The 18,387-nt window shown below is 36.1% G+C and overlaps 1 protein-coding gene across 2 annotated transcripts in view; it reads right to left on the minus strand.

The window, feature by feature from the left end:
- The window catches only part of LOC126780042 (cyclin G), a 31,610-nt gene extending 14,836 nt beyond the window's left edge, over positions 1-16,774 (minus strand). The window contains exon 1 of one of the 2 annotated variants that reach the window (XM_050504294.1): positions 16,306-16,774. The gene's annotated coding sequence lies outside the window, so the exon portion shown is untranslated. Of the gene's footprint in view, positions 1-16,048; positions 16,176-16,305 lie in introns of those variants that run through there. The other variant, XM_050504293.1, reaches the window with a different exon arrangement.
- Positions 16,775-18,387: the final 1,613 nt, after the last annotated feature.

Genomic DNA, 18,387 nt, shown 5'->3' on the forward strand with positions numbered 1-18,387 from the left:
TAATTAAAACGTGAAAGCTTAACAAACAAAGGAACACACTTTCGCAATTATACTAGTAATTATTTTATTCATGAAAAACTCTATAAATAAAATAGACACTAGACAAATTTTCTAAATGATTCACACGTGGTAGCTTCGGTACCAACTCGAAGTTTTTATGGCGGACTTTATATTGTAATCGTTTTTATTACACATATGTATAAATTACGTACGTATTTATATATACGCCAGCTTCGCATGTGGTGGAAATCCGTCTTATTTTTTTTTTAATTTCATATTGGTATAATGTCTATGGGTGTTGGTGACCACTTACCATCAGGTGGCCCACATGCTCGTCCGCCTTCCTATTCTATAAAAAAAATAACATCTCTCCCAGCCTCACACGGAAGAAACTAGTTAGATATACATATATGCCTACCCATCCCGATTTCGTTCGTACGATTAAAATTCCTACAAAGCTACCTCTAACCCTGTTGAAATTTGATACTTCCAACCTCCTTTCTTCGGACGCTTACGTTAGTTACTGGCAATGCGTCCTAATTTCTAACGGATGAAATAAGAACTAAGGAAATAAAAAACAGTGTTTTTTGAATGTTATATAAACATTTGCTAAACTATATTTACCCTTGTATACACTTTACATCGTACAAACACGCCCCACGTCGAAATATATAATTTCATAAGAGTTTTACAGCAACGTTCTCTTCGAAAGCGCCTTATATATATATATATATATATATATATATCTGACTTGTATTGATATAAATTACGAACTCACTCATCATTATTTTAATTTTCTCATCATTATTTACCAACAGAAATAAGTATCGACTGTTCTAGAAGTAAATGTAACGCTCGAAAGCGTGTGTTTGAAGACAAACGCCTTTGTTTCGAGTATTTAACAACTTTCACTTGGACGAAGCTGTGATAGAAACTGTTTTATGATTTTATTTACGACGTCAATATATAAACGATTAATGCTTTCAATATACTAGTAATTTCAATCAACAGCCAATCGTTGTCCACTGCTGAACATAAGCCTCTCCCAGGGTGCGCCAAAGCTCCCTGTCCTCCGCCTTCCGCATCCAGTTGGTGCCCGCCACCTTCTTAAGGTCGTCGGTCCACCTGGCTGGAGGGCGCCCTACGCTGCGCTTGCCGATTCGCGGTCTCCACTCTAGGACTAGTCTGCTCCAACGGCCATCGGTCCTACGACATACGTGACCAGCCCACTGCCACTTCAGCCTGCTAATTTTGCAAGCTATGTCGGTGACTCCGGTTCTTTTCCGGATAATCTCATTTCTGATCTTATCCTTCAAAGATACTCCGAGCATAGCTCGCTCCATAGCACGCTGAGCGACTTTGAATTTGTGGACTAGTCCCGCAGTTAGTGTCCACGTTTCGGCACCATGGCAGGTAAGACGCATTGGTTGAAGACTTTCGTATTTCATATACTAGTAATTTATAATTATAAATTTCATTACAGTAGAATTATTTATATAAGTCGTAAACATAAACAAACAAAAATTAAAAATAGCTATTTTACAAATGGTGACCGCGTGGCATGGTGGCAAGATTAGACATACATATTGGAATTATGAATAGAGTATAGGGGTGTTTTGATACGTTGGTTTAGGTCTATGGAAAATTCCCTCCCTCCTGTCCCCTAACAGTAACAGTAACAGCCTGTTAATGTCCCACTGCTGGGCTAAGGCCTCCTCTCCCTTTTGAGGAGAAGATTCGCAGCTTATTCCACCACGCTGCTCCAATACGAGTTGGTTAAACATACATGTGGCATAGCTTCAATGACATTAGATACATGCAGGTTTCCTCACGATGTTTTCCTTCACCGTCAAGCACGTGATGAATTATAAACACAAATTAAGCACATGAAAATTCAGTGGTGCTCGCCCGGGTTGCTTTGCCACGATCATCAGTTAAGATTCACGCGTTCTAACCACTAGGCCATCTCAGCTTTTTATCTAGAAGAACCTATCCCCTAGAACCTTTAAAATCAAAATACCTTATTCAACATTTGAAGCATTACACTTACTAAATTATAGTCAAACTTAAAACTACCACCGTTTCGGAAAAGAACACACCCGAGAAGAATCGGCAAAAGATTAATATCATACTTTTGTTTTAATTTTTTTTTTTAATATAAAATTTCGTTTACGATTATAAAAAAAAATAGCCAGAAGGCGATCGTTTCATTCCCAAGGTGTGCTATATTATGTATGTTTACCAAACGGAATCTCTATACGTAATATTAATACACAGTCGTTCTAGATACATTTTTAAATGTTTAAACAAACTATGGGAGAGTTCACAGAGGGCGCACGCAACTACTAAAAGATAAAGTCTTCGCCGCCTAGGCCCGGGTCTACTCGTCCAGGAGGAAAATCCGCCCCTGGGAAGAGGTTGTCACTAAATCGTTATCTTAAGATAATAATGAAAAACTAGTGGGTCAGTGTAACTATAAGCACAAACGGTCTTAGTTCCCAAGAATGGTGGCACATTTGCACGCCTATTTTATATTTTTAAAAAATGTAAATGTTTTCTTTTTATTTCAGTCTGTAAACCGAACCGAAACAGCCTGTGAATGACCCACTGCGCGGCTAAAGGCCTCCTCTCCTCATTTTGAGGAGAAGGTTTGGAGCTTATTTAAAAATTAAACATAATTCATTGCACGTCATTTCTAATTACCAAATCGAATCGAATCATATATCCAGAGAATATAGAACTGCAAACAACATCTATACTCGTAAAAAGAAAACATTTAAAAATACAATTTCATAAACGTCAAACTAGTTCGAAAAACCTTATAAATATTTTGATAGCCATATCCAGGTCACGATAAGCGTGCCCCCACCTAAATTCTCGAACGAGTAATATCGACAGATGTGCTCAACGAGCAGCTGTCGCTGAGCCCATAAAATTTCCAGCGAGTTCCTGTTAAAAAAATTCGACGAAGCGTAAATTTCGACTTAAATACTAAGCGCTTTACGCATACGCAATTACAAATTTCCATAGCTCTTTCAAACAAACTTTTATCCCCTTCTACCTACCTATCTACCTTAGGGGTCAAATTTAAAAAAAATGCTTCCTACTGTGTACAAGGAATCCGTATGCAAATATTCATAGTGCTAACCCGCTGTGCGTTGATATGTCAATCGGATAATTATTCTTTATTTGATTTGTCGTAATTAAAAAGAAGGTTTTATAGGAAGGAGGCCAAATATCATCAGTACAAGATAATGTTTCTGACAATCCTATTTGATTTTATCATATTTGGAAAGAATCGCTAAAAAACTCCCATTTCTTTTTCAGTAACAACGCAATGACAAAATCTCATGATGCTCGGTTGAGTATTTAAGACTTGAAAGCGTAACAAACTCACTTTCGCACGTATAATATTAGATAGGATGTAACTTTTTGTATGCAAATGGGTAATTTAAGCGCTGCAGGCTGTTTTTGAATCTGTGCCCCATTGTTGCCAACGGTGAACCGAGGATTAATTTAAAAAATGGAATGCCATTTTAAAAGTCAACGATGCGTCGCGTCGCCGTTCCAATTACGAATGAGTTGTTATTTCTGGCGTTTTTCGCGCGAAAGTGGAACGACTGGTTTCTATGCGGCCAGGAAAGCCTTAGAGTATTACGAACTCCTTTTTAAGTAAGTTTTTACGAATATCACACGCATTGTATGCTTGACGGTGGATCTTCTTTTAGATTTTTAAAACTAAATATTGAACAAGATTTTTTTAATGAGACTGGCATTAAGCCAAATTGTTGTACGCAGTTAAAAACAAAAGTTATGTAAAAAATAAAAAAATAAAAATAGCGTAGTTGCACATTATCTAACAGGTTAGTAGCTTTTTGTTTGTTTTGTTAAATATATCATTCATTTTTGTATTGTACTTCAGTAAATATTATTATTATATAATAGGCTAAGCAGCTTTAAATGTTGATCTTATATTTAATAAAAGAAAATGGGCGATCGATTAAAATTTGTCACATGACATCTTAGCCTTGACGTATTTAAATTAAAAAAAATGTACGAAATGATTATTAAAAATTTCATATCAAATCGTTCTCGCGTATCAATTAGTGAAATAATGAGCAAAAACAGATTTACTTATCATACGAAATACCGGACGCTCATTGGTCGCTTGTTACGTCATAAGCTGCTGCCGACCAATGAGCGTACAGATTGAAATAAAACAAGTTAATATGATTTTGTTCAGTTTCACAACAACAAGTACAATTACAAGACAATCTTAATACGATAGATAGATAGATATAAATAATATATTTTTTCTTATTAAATAGAACATTTAAGGGTTGTAAAAAATAACCACGTTAGTCTTCTATATTATGATTAATTTATATCCAATAACAAGCTAATCGTTTCATAACACAGAAGAAATAGTTCCCGATTTTATTTTTTTATTAGTTAAGCAGTCTGGCAAGTGAGCCTATGGATGTTAAATGATCACCACCCCGCCCATATACATTAATTGGCATTGTAAAAAATATTAATCACTCCTTATATCGCCAATGCGCCCCCAACTACGATGTCATGACCCTTGTGCCTGTAGTCACCCTGGTCACTCACCCTTCAAACCGAAACACAATAATACTCAAGACTACTGATAGGCGATAGAATTTATAATGAGTGGACCCACCCCGACGCACAACGCACAAGTAAGGTCTATTTCAAATGCCTTTAAAGTATTTTTTTTTTATTATTATTATTCAACACGGCAAAGCATGACGTAACTTGGCTCTCCTCAATCGGTTTACCTCGAACGATTCAAGATCATTATGCGACTTGCTTTAAATATAATATTTAAATTCACCTTGGTCCACATAGAAAGATGATTTCACTGTTAAACTATAGAATCATGTAAAACATTAGCAGTCACTTTGCGGTGGTACGTACCGAGATGGTCCAGTGGTAAGAACGCGTGAATCTTAACCGACGATTGTGGATTCAAACCCGGGCAAGCACCACTGAAGTTTTTCATGTGCTTAATTTGTGATTATAATTAATCTCGTGCTTTTTCGGTGAAGGAAAACATCGTGAGGAAACCTGCATGTGTCTAATTTCACTGAAATTCTGCCACATGTGTATTCCACCAACCCGCATTGGAGCAGTGTGATGGAATAAGCTTCAAACCTTCTCCTCAAAAAAGGGAGAGGAGGCCTTCAGCCAGCTGTGGGACATTTACAGGCTGTTACCAGTACGTACCACACAATCGTCACATATTCTACCGACACACATCAATGCTTTGTATTGTTGTATTCCGGTTTGAATGACGGGAGCCAGTGTAGAGGGACTTAACATCGTATTTCATAATTGTAAGGGTTGTTCATGAACTGTGGTAGCTTTAGATAGTCCGATCGGCAGTCTGCCTGCCTATTTTAAATCAATAAATACGAACTATAAATGCTGCTGTCTTCTTTCGAATGTCAAATCAATGATGACAAACAGACATTGCTAAGCAACGTCTATAAGGCCGTTAGCCTCTTACTGTTGTTATCACGAAGGAGCGAAATTTTATACCTACAATAATATTATAAATGCGAAATTATCTCTGTGTATTTGTTTCACTTTAAGGATAAACCTCTGAACCGATTCTGACGTAATTTGGTATGAAAGAAGCTTAAACCCCGAGGATGTATATAAGCAAATTTTTTTACCAAATATGCGCCCCTCTTCCCCAAACACACGGACGAAGTCGTAGGCGAGTATTTTATAAATCACTTAATTATTTTTATATATATTTTTATAGCATCCAAATTGCAGCCAGCCCATTTAAGCGCACATATTTGATTTGTTTATTGCTTTAAATAATATCGCCTTTTAACTATTTTTCAAATATGGCGGTCGTATTGTGAAGAGTCCTCGATCGTTCAGCGAAAGAGACAACGATATCTCGCTGTCTCAGTCGCTCATTCAGCAGATGGTAGTGTACAAGGTTAACGTTCACAAGTGGTAGGTGGTATTCAAAGGTGTATTAATCTCGTTTTTTTTGGTAATCATTTATATATATAGAAAATCGATCGGCAAATAGACGAAAAAGGTACTGAACTGATTTTTCGTTGCCTATTTATATAATCCTAGTTTTTGCTCACGGTTTCACCCCATGTTGTGGGGCTGTCAATGTTCTTTAGAGATCAGGTTTGCTTCAATTTCATCAAATTCTGTGTTCTAGTCGTGAAAGCGTAACAGTCAGACTTGAGTCACTCGCATTTGTAATATTAACATAGATAGATAAGACGTATTTCAATGAGAATTTTAAGCCAAAAAATTGATAAATGTCCAAATAATTAACAAATATTTCAAAGTCAAGTTTGTCGTTTACGCAATACCGAGGTGACGTTTGTGGGGGAATTTTATTCAGGTGTCATGGCCGCTTTCGCGTCATGAAACCTTAGAGTAAGAAAACAGATCATTCATATTTTAATACCCTCGTTGCGTCACATGAACACGATACCTAACCAAGTTTGTCTGACGATTTTTTTTTTTTTAAATATATAAGCTAGCACTTGACTGTTATCACACCTGATGGAAAGTGATTATACAGTCTAAGATGGAGCGCGCTTGCCTAGAAGATGCCTATTCACTCCTTGAAGGTACCCATATTGTAGGTGGTGGGAAAAACGGAGGTCGGGAGGGTATTCCAGATCTTAGCGGTGCGTATCAGAAACGAGGAAGCAAATCGTTTCGTTCGTGTCTTAGATACATCAACTGCGTACGGGTGCAGATCTTTACGATGCCTCGCAGTTCTATGGTAAAAAGGTGACGGAGGAACCAAATTAAATAGTTCCTGAGCACACTCTCCGAAATATATCCTGTACAAAACCGATGAGCCCGGATGTATAGTACCGAAGATTTTTTTTTTTTTTTTTATAGAATAGGAAGGCGGACGAGCATATGGGCCACCTGATGGTAAGTGGTCACCAACGCTCTTAGACATTAGCATTGTAAGAAATGTCAACCATCGCTTACATATCCAATGCGCCACCAACCTTGGGAACTAAGATTTTATGTCCCTTGTGCCTGTAATTACACTGGCTCACTCACCCTTCAAACCGGAACACAACAATATCAAGTATTGCTGTTTTGCGGTAGAATATCTGATGAGTGGGTGGTACCTACCCAGACGAGCTTGCCCTACCACCAGTAAAACCAGTAAAAGATTACTCGAATCAAGCTATTCTAAAGAACAAACTCGAGACTCCGCCAAAAACCGTCGTGACAAATCTCATCGTAATAATCATAACATTACAACAATAGACGCATTTAGACATTTCACGGGCGAGTAATGAAGTGAGTTCTTACAAAATCGCACTGCTGTTACGATATCCTCCTGACCGAACAGACAGGGTTCCTTTTATCCTTGCTAATATCATAAACACGAAAGTGAGTTTGTTACATAAAAGTGTATAGAATCCCTAAAATATCACAAAGCGGTCCACGTGACTCATCAACGCAGGACCAAATTTATAATAGAAAGCTAAAATTTAAATACAGCCTTGTTTGAACGTCCGGAAATTTCAACTATACGCGAGGAAATGGGGGGGGGGCACAACTAGTAGACTAATCAAAGCCATACCCAATTCTTTAATACAAATTCTAATGTCTCCGATAAAACATAATTCGAGGTCGCGTTACCAACCTCGCGATGGCATTGTATTATTTATAGCGCGAGTACATTGGAGCCGTTGGGCCTTCTATAAGGACAATTTGTTTTAATTAACCGACTTCAAAGATAATAGGCACACGATTTACCTTACGCACGCTACAAAGCGAAACATACGAATACAATTGTTTTTTTTTTTTATAAATGAAAACTTCTTTAGGCGCTTGTTTATCGTAGGGGATAGACTCGTGGCTTCAAGTCATCGACATGCTAATGTTAATATAATGAAATCGTTGAATACACAATACAATAACAGTCTGTTAAAGTCCCACTGCTGGGCTAAGGCCTCCTCTCCCTTTTAAGGAGAAGGATTGGAGCTTATTCCACCACATTGCTCCAATGCGAGTTGGTAGAATACACATGTGGCAGAATTTCAATGAAATTAGACACACGCAGGTTTCCTCACGATATTTTCCTTCACAGTCAAGCACGAGATGAATTATAAACGCAAATTAAGCACATGAAAACTCAGTGGTGCTTGCCCGGGTTGCTTACGCACGAACATCAGTTAAGATTCACGCGTTCTAACCACTAGGCCATCTCGACTTTTTTTCGTTGTAAGTACAAATAATTTATGTATTTGAAATTTATGTATATACAAATTATATAAGTGTATTTTAACTGTTATTCATTTAAATTGAGCTGTATTAATATTCCTTTGTACCTTGTGTTCGCGATGTGTGTATTTTGAAGAATAAAAAGCTATATATAATAAAAAGGGATAGAATTATTTACGTGCAGTGCGAAATATGTGGAGATTGGACAAATATTTTTAAGTCTCTTTCTTCTTGATTGTAGTCTGGATATGTACGACCAATTCATCAGATATTCTAACGTGAAATCAGCAATACCTAGTACTGTGATACTGGTGGTAGGGCTTTGTGCAAGCTCGCCTGGGTAGGTACCACCCACTCATCAGATATTCTACCGCAAAACAGCAATACTTGATATTGTTGTGTTCCGGTTTGAAGGGTGAGTGAGCCAGTGTAATTACAGGCACAAGGGACATAAAATCTTAGTTCCCAAGGTTGGTGGCGCATTGGATATGTAAGCGATGGTTGACATTTCTTACAATGCCAATGTCTAAGAGCGTTGGTGACCACTTACCATCAGGTGGCCCATATGCTCGTCCGCCTTCCTTTTCTATATAAAAAAAAAAAAAAAACTGTTGTGTTCCAGTTAGTGAACCAGTGGTACAGGCACAAGGGACATAACATCCAAGGTTGGTAGCGCATTGGCGATGTAAGCTTAGTTTCCAAGGTTGGTGGCGCAATTTCATGTAAGGAATGGTAATTATTTTCTTACAACACGATGCGCGTCCCGCCTACCAATTTCATAAAAATGAAATTAATGAAAATTCAGTGGTGCTACTAGAGAACGAGAACCCGCATACTCAGTTTAATAACTACACGTTCTAACCACTCGGCCATCAATCTCAACTTATACATACACCAAATGCTTCAACATATTCACGATTCGTGGGGGGGTCTATAAAACTTTCGCTCGGTTTACGTTCATCTGCGCATGTGCATCACGCGCTGTACGTCACGTAAGCAGTGACATATTTTCGACGCTTAGCTCGTTGCCATGTCGTCCGCAAATGATTCGTAATTATCGATCGCTTATTGAAAATATGATGTAAACTGAATCGATTTACGTATTATATATTATCATATTGTATTGAAAGCTGTGTCGGATGAGAGTGGGTGAGCCAGTGTAACGACGGCACAAGAGACCATCCGTGAACAGCCTGTGAATGTCCTACTGCTGGACTAAAGGCGTCCTCTCCTCTTTATGAGGAGAAGGTTTGGAGCTTATTCCACCACGCTGCTCCAATGTAGGTTGGTTGAATACACATGTGGCAGAATTTCAGTGAAATTAGACACATGCAGGGTTCCTCACGATGTTTTCCTTCACCGTAAAGCACAAGATGAATTATAATCACAAATTAAGCACATGAAAATTCAGTGGTGCTTGCCCGGGTTTGAACCCACGATCATCGGTTAAAATTCACGCGTTCTAACCACTAGGCCATCTCGGCAAGAGGCCATACCATCTCCATTCTCAAAATCAATCAAACAGCTAAAATATACTTCAAGTACGTTGCGAGCAATTTTCAATCGACATTTTACAAAATTAAACTTATAATTAGAACCGGTTCGGTAATTTAGATTCTACAAAAGAACCAACAAGAAACTAAGTTACTCTTTGTTCACAATCATCTTACATAGACAATTGATATTATTTGTCCTGCATAGAAACCAAAGAACATACATTTTTATCATCTATATAAACATTAATCGAGTAATAAATATTCTTAATTAATTAAAATATATTATACAGTATATAACAGTATCGCTAGTTTTGCGTATAGTTTTTTTTTTTTTTTTTAATTTAAACTTCACAAACATAGCAGCGAACACGTACCGCGAAGCTTAATACAATACATAGGTTTTTTTTTATCAAACAAAATCGTGGCCTCTCGTACTTGCAAAAACTTCAAGGCAAGTTACTACGTGCCCTTGACGTTCGAAAATCGTAAAGACGTTACCTTCGACAAATGTTAATAATTATGAACCGAAAAAAAAAAAAAAATAGTAGAACAACGTTTTGTTGGCCTTGTATCCAGTTTATATGATTGCTGATCTTGACGGTCATAAGGAACATATTGGTGTCTGTAGGCAGTTTGTGGTCATGGCGACCAGGAAAACAGCCAAGTGCGACTCGAACTACGGAATCACTTATAATTAATTCGTTGCATTAATACAAAGGAGAAGCTTATGAAATTGATGAGCCGGTTGGCGTGGTTGCTTGCCTTTCACGCCGAAGGTTGTGGGTTCGATTCCCACCCATAACAGATATTTGTGTGCATGAAAATGTCTGTTTGTCCTGAGTCTGGATGTAATTATCTATATAAGTACGTATTTACAAAAGAAAAATAGTATATGTAGTTTATCACTCGTCTGGTTTCCATAGTACAAGCTCTGTACAAGCTTAATTTGGGATCAGATGGCCGTGTGTGAAAAGTTTTATTATAAAAAAAAAAATGTATGACGTCCCCGTCCTTTAAAACTATAGGCACTTCTATCGACGTCAGGGTCTAGACCCAAAACGGTGGATCCGCTTCGCCTACTGAGTGTCTGGGTGTCAGTTTGGAATCGAGTCTCAAACGTGAAGTTGGTCGAAAGCGCAACATTTCGGTCGTATCAGATATCCCGTATCGAATTACGAGAGATATAGTTGAACATGGTGTTTGAACAAAAAAAAATTCTGCACCAAATGAACCGAGCAGTCCTTCAGTCCCCCATGACAACGGCCACCGGGGCTCGAATTAATCATAAATACAAGAGGAATATAATTATAGTTAAATCAACTATATAATTTATTATTACAATCTGTTTTCTTTTTATATCTATCAAATACATACCAATTACACATAAATAAGATTTTAATTTTGTAAAACATTTTCACTCACGCGATATTTTAATATGTATACATATTTTATGACGGGCCAGCATTGTTTAGCTCATCGTCAAGTAAATGACGTTTCTAAGTAAGGTCGCACAAACATCCTGTTAATGTCCCACTGCTGGCCTCCTATCCCTTTTGAGGAGAAGGTTTCGAGCTTATTCCACCACGCTGTTCCAATACGGGTTGGTAGAATACACATGTGGCATAATTTCAATGAAATTAGACACATTCAGGTTTCCTTACGATGTTTTCCTTCACCGTCAAGCTCGAGATGAATTATTACAACAAATTAAGCACATGAAAGTCAGTGGTGCTTGACCGGGTTTGAACCCACGATCATCGGTTAAGATTCACGCGTTTTAACAACTAACGTAACGTAACGACAAAAAATTATAAGATTTTTCTTACTTTAGATAGTGTGTTGGTTGAGGAAGGTCATATCGTACGCAACATCACACGACCTTATAGACCGGATCGGTAGCCATGAACGTAAAGACGCTTAAGTATAGTAACTATTATATTGTTAACTCTAAACTTTTATTTGGTGGTAGCGCTTTGTGCAAGCCAATCTGGGTACCACTCATCAGATAATCTACCGCCAAATAGCAATAATTAGTATTGTATCATTGCGTTCCGGTTTGAACGATGAGTGGGACATTGTAACTACAGGCACAAGGGACATAAAATCTTAGTTCCCAAGGTTGGTAGCGCATTGGCTATAAGCGATGGTTGACATTTCTTACAATGCCAATGTCTAAGGGCGTTTGGTGACCACTTACCATCAGGTGGCCCATATGCTCGTCCACCTTCCTATCCTATAAAAAAAAAAAAGTTCCCAAGGTTGGCGAGGCGTTGACGTTTTATGGAACGGTTAATATTTCTTTTTTATCAATGTCTATGGAATACAATCACGTGGCATCCCATACAGCGTTGTTTAACAAAACGTAACGTTTTAAAACACTGCTAAAATAATTCAAAGGTATAACACATCCCTTTCTAATACGAAACTATTATATAATATATAATATCCTGGGACATTATTCACACACGGCCATCTGATCCCACACTAAGCAGAGCTCGTTCTATGGAAACCAGACAACTGATATACTACACATACTACTTTTCTTTTGTAAATACATACTTATATAGATAATTACACCCAGACTCAGGACAAACAGTCATGTTCATGCACACAAATGGAATCGAACCAACAACCTTCGGCGTAAAAGGTACCTACCAACCACTCCAACCGACCCGATGAATCATTATCAATATATTAGAAAGAGACAACAATATTAGTGTATTATAGCGGATCAAAGTTCTATATTAATAAATTCACATCGCAAATATCAACAAAATTTAAAATATTTTTTTGTCGCTCAATCTGGTTTTCAATAGTCCTATCCATAGATATAGACAAGCACGTGGGCATTGCGTGCTTTATTTTAATATAACATTAATTTCGCCTTTATCGGATTCGACATAAAGTCGATTTTACCGTAAATTAAATTTTAAAATCGAGTCCGATGGTCAGGTATGACGAATCGTTAAAATCGACGACGCAAGATCGTTACGTAGAAATTTACATCAATTTTTAAACTGTAAAATTATAATAATACGATAGTTATATGAAGAAGTCATTACTCGATTAACTTGAACACAAGCAAAGAAAAAAAAACGTATCTACCGTCGTTATTTTTTTTTTTTTAAATATTTTGACACGAGATCGATAATTTTAACATGTTATTTGGCACACATTATCAAGTTGCTTTTTCACAAACGATAAAGTACGTTTCAAGGTTATATATACTTAAATGTGTGCGTGTAATATTTACCACAGACAAACCTCGTTGGTCTAGTGGCTATAAGGCCGCAGAGGCCGAGGTCTTGGGTTCAAACCGCATGTCGAGGCAATAAAAATCTCAAGGGAGACTACCTAGCTGCGCGGGACATATTATAGTGCACATGTGTGTGCACAAACACAGGTGCACTCGCTATTCCCTCAGAGTTCAAAGGCTGGCTGAAGAACGTCACTACGTTCTCTTGCGAGGCGAGGACAACTCCGGGTTGCTAGTGAGATTTTCTCAACAGAAAAAAAAACTACAACTTCTGTTCTGTCAAAGCATTGCAAGAATAAGGCAAAAGATAAAACTATTTTTTTTATTAGACCCCCCCCCCCCCCCCAGGACAGTTGTAAGGTGTTGAAACTTTTTGATGTTTTCATGTTTACATTTTTTTTTTTAATTTATTTATCTATAACGACGAAAAAGAGTCCCAACTTACTATCATTCCGGTTAACCTACGATTGTAGTTTAACATTCAGTATAGTTGAATATTCACGAGCACTTACGTTAATTATGATAATTATAGTAATATTTATTAATGAAATCAAATTATTATACATAGAACGTTGAACATCTCAAGCGAGTATAAGATTATCGAAGAACATTATTAAAATATTAAGAAACCGGAAGTGTTAATAAAATCTATAAATTGTATCAGATACTTTAAACGGAAGTCGAACGAATCAGCATTTACGACCTCAAACGACAATTGCGTAGATATTAAGCAAACAGCTGTGCAAATAAATTTGCACGCAATTTGATAACGAGGCTGCACTATGTACACAGATTAAAGTATGTAACAGAAATGGTACCCATGCGGAACAATCTACATTAACGCTTATGTTAAGTACATAGTATGTTAAGTGACGATATATGCAAAGCGGCTGACGGTTGATGGAAATTGAGAGCTGAAGATCGAAGATGATGATGACAGTCATTTTGTCTCGGGAGTAAACAGACTCGTGTACCGTGACGGCGAACGGCTTGACGTCAAACCTCTACAGTGTTAGTGCGTGGCTTGATTTTTTTTTTTATTATATAGATCACAAAGATGGTACCTGATGGTAAGTGGTTATTGCCGCCAATGTCTACAGGTGGTCATCATTTATCTTTAAGTATTTCATAAAACAAGAAATCTACCGGCAAATCCTAAATAATATTATAAATGCGAAAGTGAATTTGTTTGTTTGTTACGCTTTCAAGTCAAAACTACAATCAATCATTACGAAATTTTACATAAACATAGTCAAGTGCACAGAAAAGGACATAAGGATTCTTAAAACTCAACTACCACTCTTGAATAAAAATAAATAAACACAAATAACTAACAATATTTTTCAAATAGTTAAGCTTATTAGTTTTTATTTATCTTATAGATAAAAAAAATATATACCAGCTATTTAGCAATATGCTACGCAACCCAGATAGATAATAAATGCCCTAAATAACAAGAGCGGAGATGATAATAGGCAATATAGTACATTAAAAGCCATATTGATGTAATATTCAAGTCGTAGGTGTATTGCTTTCCTAACAGAATAGACAACTCCCGTTATATTCGATATAATGTACCAATGAGGTGGAGTAAATGTATAACATAGAATATTTTTTTAACTGTATACATAAATCATTTAAATAATTATTATTCTAAATCTTTTCGAAATAAAACTTTTCTACTAATATATAATAAATGTATGTTAAGTATCAAAAATCTGCTATTACGATAGCAAAAAATACAAAAATAGACACTCAAAAAATGATTCGAGAGCCTGTAATCATAGTTCTTCCATCTGGATCAACACTATCATTTAAGATTAAAAATCTTATTCCTTCCATACAAAAATTGTAAGATTAAAAATTATGTTACCATGAATGGAACGAGACAATGTTTCTTATCTTTCAAATAGTTCGAACATGTGCGCTACACGCACAACGGTTTCCGAAGTATTCAATTATCAAATTGAGATATCCTTTGAACGACATTCGATATTTATTTAGAATTTCATGCTTTTTATTAGTGATCAGTGGTTGAAAATAACTTAAGGCAGTTATTTTACACCATTAATATAATTCATTTTATTATAGAACCATAACTGCTTGATATCCCAAATCAATGACAATTTTATTACATATTCCTATTGTATGGACATTGCACAATATTTTTATAGTTTACTAATTTAAGATTTTGATCATTAAATTAAAAAAAAAACAACTGTTCTTAATATAAATCCACTTATGATATAGTATATTGAAATATACCAAAGAATGTAATTGTCAAGAGATCTATGAACCGACATGACTTATGATACAAGCCCATAGCAATGTATCCTTAAAAGTTTATGTCATAATTGATATAAAAAAAATTAAATTTATCTTTAATTGATAAAAGTTATTCGGGATATTTTTTTAACAAACTTTTATCATTATCATAATTGTAACTATTACATGTTTCATGAAGGCATGGCGTGAGAAATTGTCTGAAGTTTTTAGTTAAAAAAATTAAATTATTTTAATATTTTTAATAACAGGAAAACGACTAGCACAATAAAATATTGAATGCTTTAACTAGGGTTAATTCTATAAATATCCATTGTGTAACTTCTCACAGGTTTCGACAAGTTTATGAATGAACTTTATGGAACTTTCCAGAATTTTAAATCGTCGCATACAATATAAATAATAATAGGTAAAGAAATATTAACTTATTTGATATGTAGTTTTATTAGATATAAAATTAAAATTTTAAACTAAACACATTTTTTCTTATAAGTTCGTATAAGAAACGTCACGAATCTATATGAAATATTTTAAGTGAATATGTGATTTTATATACAGTTTTTTAATAGAATTATGCAAATAATGTCGAAACTAAGCGGTTATTTGACTATAAAGACATCGGTTGACCCAAAAACGGGACCTCCAAGTTTCTTAATCTAGGTTATGTTGAATTCGAAATATAAATTCAATTTTCGCAAGAATACTGTTATAGGATAAATAAATTTACGTGTATCAGTAATGGACTTACCCGGATGCTTCCGTGGTAGTTTGGGGGTTGAAAACTCCTTATAACTTGAGAAATTTTATTTTACACCTCGCGCGAATAAAACTTTGAACACTATTCGTATGACTGTCATATTCAGGAAAAAGATGGCTGACCACCCAAAAATTACGTCATTGCGCGGGAAAATCAAATTACTCATACAAGTAAATTATTTTTGTAAAATATATTTTTAAAAGTAATGAAATAGAAAAATAATTTTGGTATTCTTCATTTAGACTTACCTCATAAAGAGTGAAGAGATGTGAATTTGAGAAACTCTAATTAGTTTTCTAATACATTTGGGTGATTGAGTTCATTCCAATTCCGCGCGCTGTTGCCAAACCGTTATTGCGTCAGACAATGAATATTGTTCACAAGAACACATTTCAAACAATTTGTACATTACTTATTATTGATATCCTTATTTAAAGATCACGTAATTGATTACAATAGTAAAAATCAAAAGGAATTAAAGTATTCTCTTGACGTAAAGTTTCACTTGATAAGAGCGGCAACGTCGCAATATTCCAATAAGACGAACAAAGGGAGTGAAAATATTATGTAGTATGTACTAATAAAATATTAATTTAACATAACGATGTCAACAGCCTTTTAATATAGAAGAATGGTTGATAAGTTATTTGTTAGTTAAGATTTAATTGTAAAATAAGTACACAAACACTGTTTAACGAGACTACTAATGTAACAGACTAGTTAATTTGAACTTGTTTTGAAGCCTACCAAACTAGTAAACAAAAAAGTGAAACAATGTTGCCCTATTCAAATATGGACAAAAATTCTACCATAATTTTAGAATTAATTAGAAAATGTAATGTAATGACATATTTTATTGTATCATTATTAAATTATTTTGCTTATAAGTAATGTTTTGTCACATTCAATATATATATTTTTTAATATAGCGGTGCGTATCAGAAACGAGAAAGCAAATCGTTTCGTACGTGTCTTAAGTATGTCAACTACGTACGGGTGAAGATATTTTCGATGCCTCGCAGTTCTGCGGTAAAAAGGTGACGGGGGAAGCACACTCTCCGAAATATATCCTGTAGAATACCGACAGACAGGCAAACTTACGACGGCGTTCTAAACTCTGGAGTTTTATGACCAGTGTCAATGAGCCTTCTAGCACGGCGATCCACTGAATCCAAAGACCTCCAGTAGGTACTTAGCGGAGCTACCCAAAAGGTGTGAGCAATATTCAACGCAAGACCATATATTTTACCTTTATTTTCGCTGTGAGAGCGCATACCTGTGTTTTCTTGGCATTAAACTCAACAAGATTATCAGAGCCCCATTTGGCGATGAGTTCTAAAGCCTTATGGAGTTCAATAACAAGATCCCCCCGCCTCTCCTCAATTTCCGCTCGCCCAGCTACTGCGCGTCCGTGGTATCCTCCATGCACTGTAGTGTTTTCTGCATAGCAATGTATGTTCCCAAGGGAGAGCATATCATTGATATTCAAAAGAAAGAGCGTGTTATAGATAGATAATATTTTTTGTTTGCTATTTTATGTGATTGACGGAGATTATATTTAGTAAGATTATATTTACTTGACGAGCCGGTTGGCGTGGTTGGTGGTATACTTGCCTTTCACGCCGAAGGTTGTGGGTTCGATTCCCACCCAGGACAGACATTTGTGTGCATGAACATGTCTGTTTGTCCTGAGTCTGGGTGTAATTATCTATATAAGTATGTATTTACAATAGAAAAGTAGTATATGTAGTATATCAGTTGTCTGGTTTCCATAGCACCAGCTTTGTACAAGCTTAATTTGGGATCAGATGGCCGTGTGTGAAAAATGTCCCAGGATATTATTATAGTAACGTATTATCGTGTATACTTAGTATGTAGATATTACGAGCAGCACCATATTAAATTTATAGAAGCTACGATAGATTGAAAGCCGAGATGGCCCTGTGGTAAGAACGCGTGAATCTTAACCGATGATCGTGGGTTCAAACCCGAGCAAGCACCACTGAATTTTCATGTGCTTAATTTGTGATTATAATTTATCTCGTGCTTTACGGTGAAGGAAAACATCGTGAGGAAACCTGCATGTGTCTAATTTCACTGAAATTCTACCACATGTGAATTCTACCAACCCGCATTGGAGCAGCGTGGTGGAATAAGCTCCAAACCTTCTCCTCAAAAAGAGGAGAGGAGGCCTTTAGCCCAGCAGTGGGACATTCACAGGCTGTTACGGTTACGGTTACGGTACGATAGATTGTCGCGTCTGTCATTTGTTGTCACGACAAATTTTATTAACATTGTGTCATTACGTTTTCTTAATCATTTTATTTACT

This window comes from Nymphalis io, chromosome 30 (assembly GCF_905147045.1).
Source record: "Nymphalis io chromosome 30, ilAglIoxx1.1, whole genome shotgun sequence".
NCBI classification, from domain to species: domain Eukaryota; kingdom Metazoa; phylum Arthropoda; class Insecta; order Lepidoptera; family Nymphalidae; genus Nymphalis; species Nymphalis io.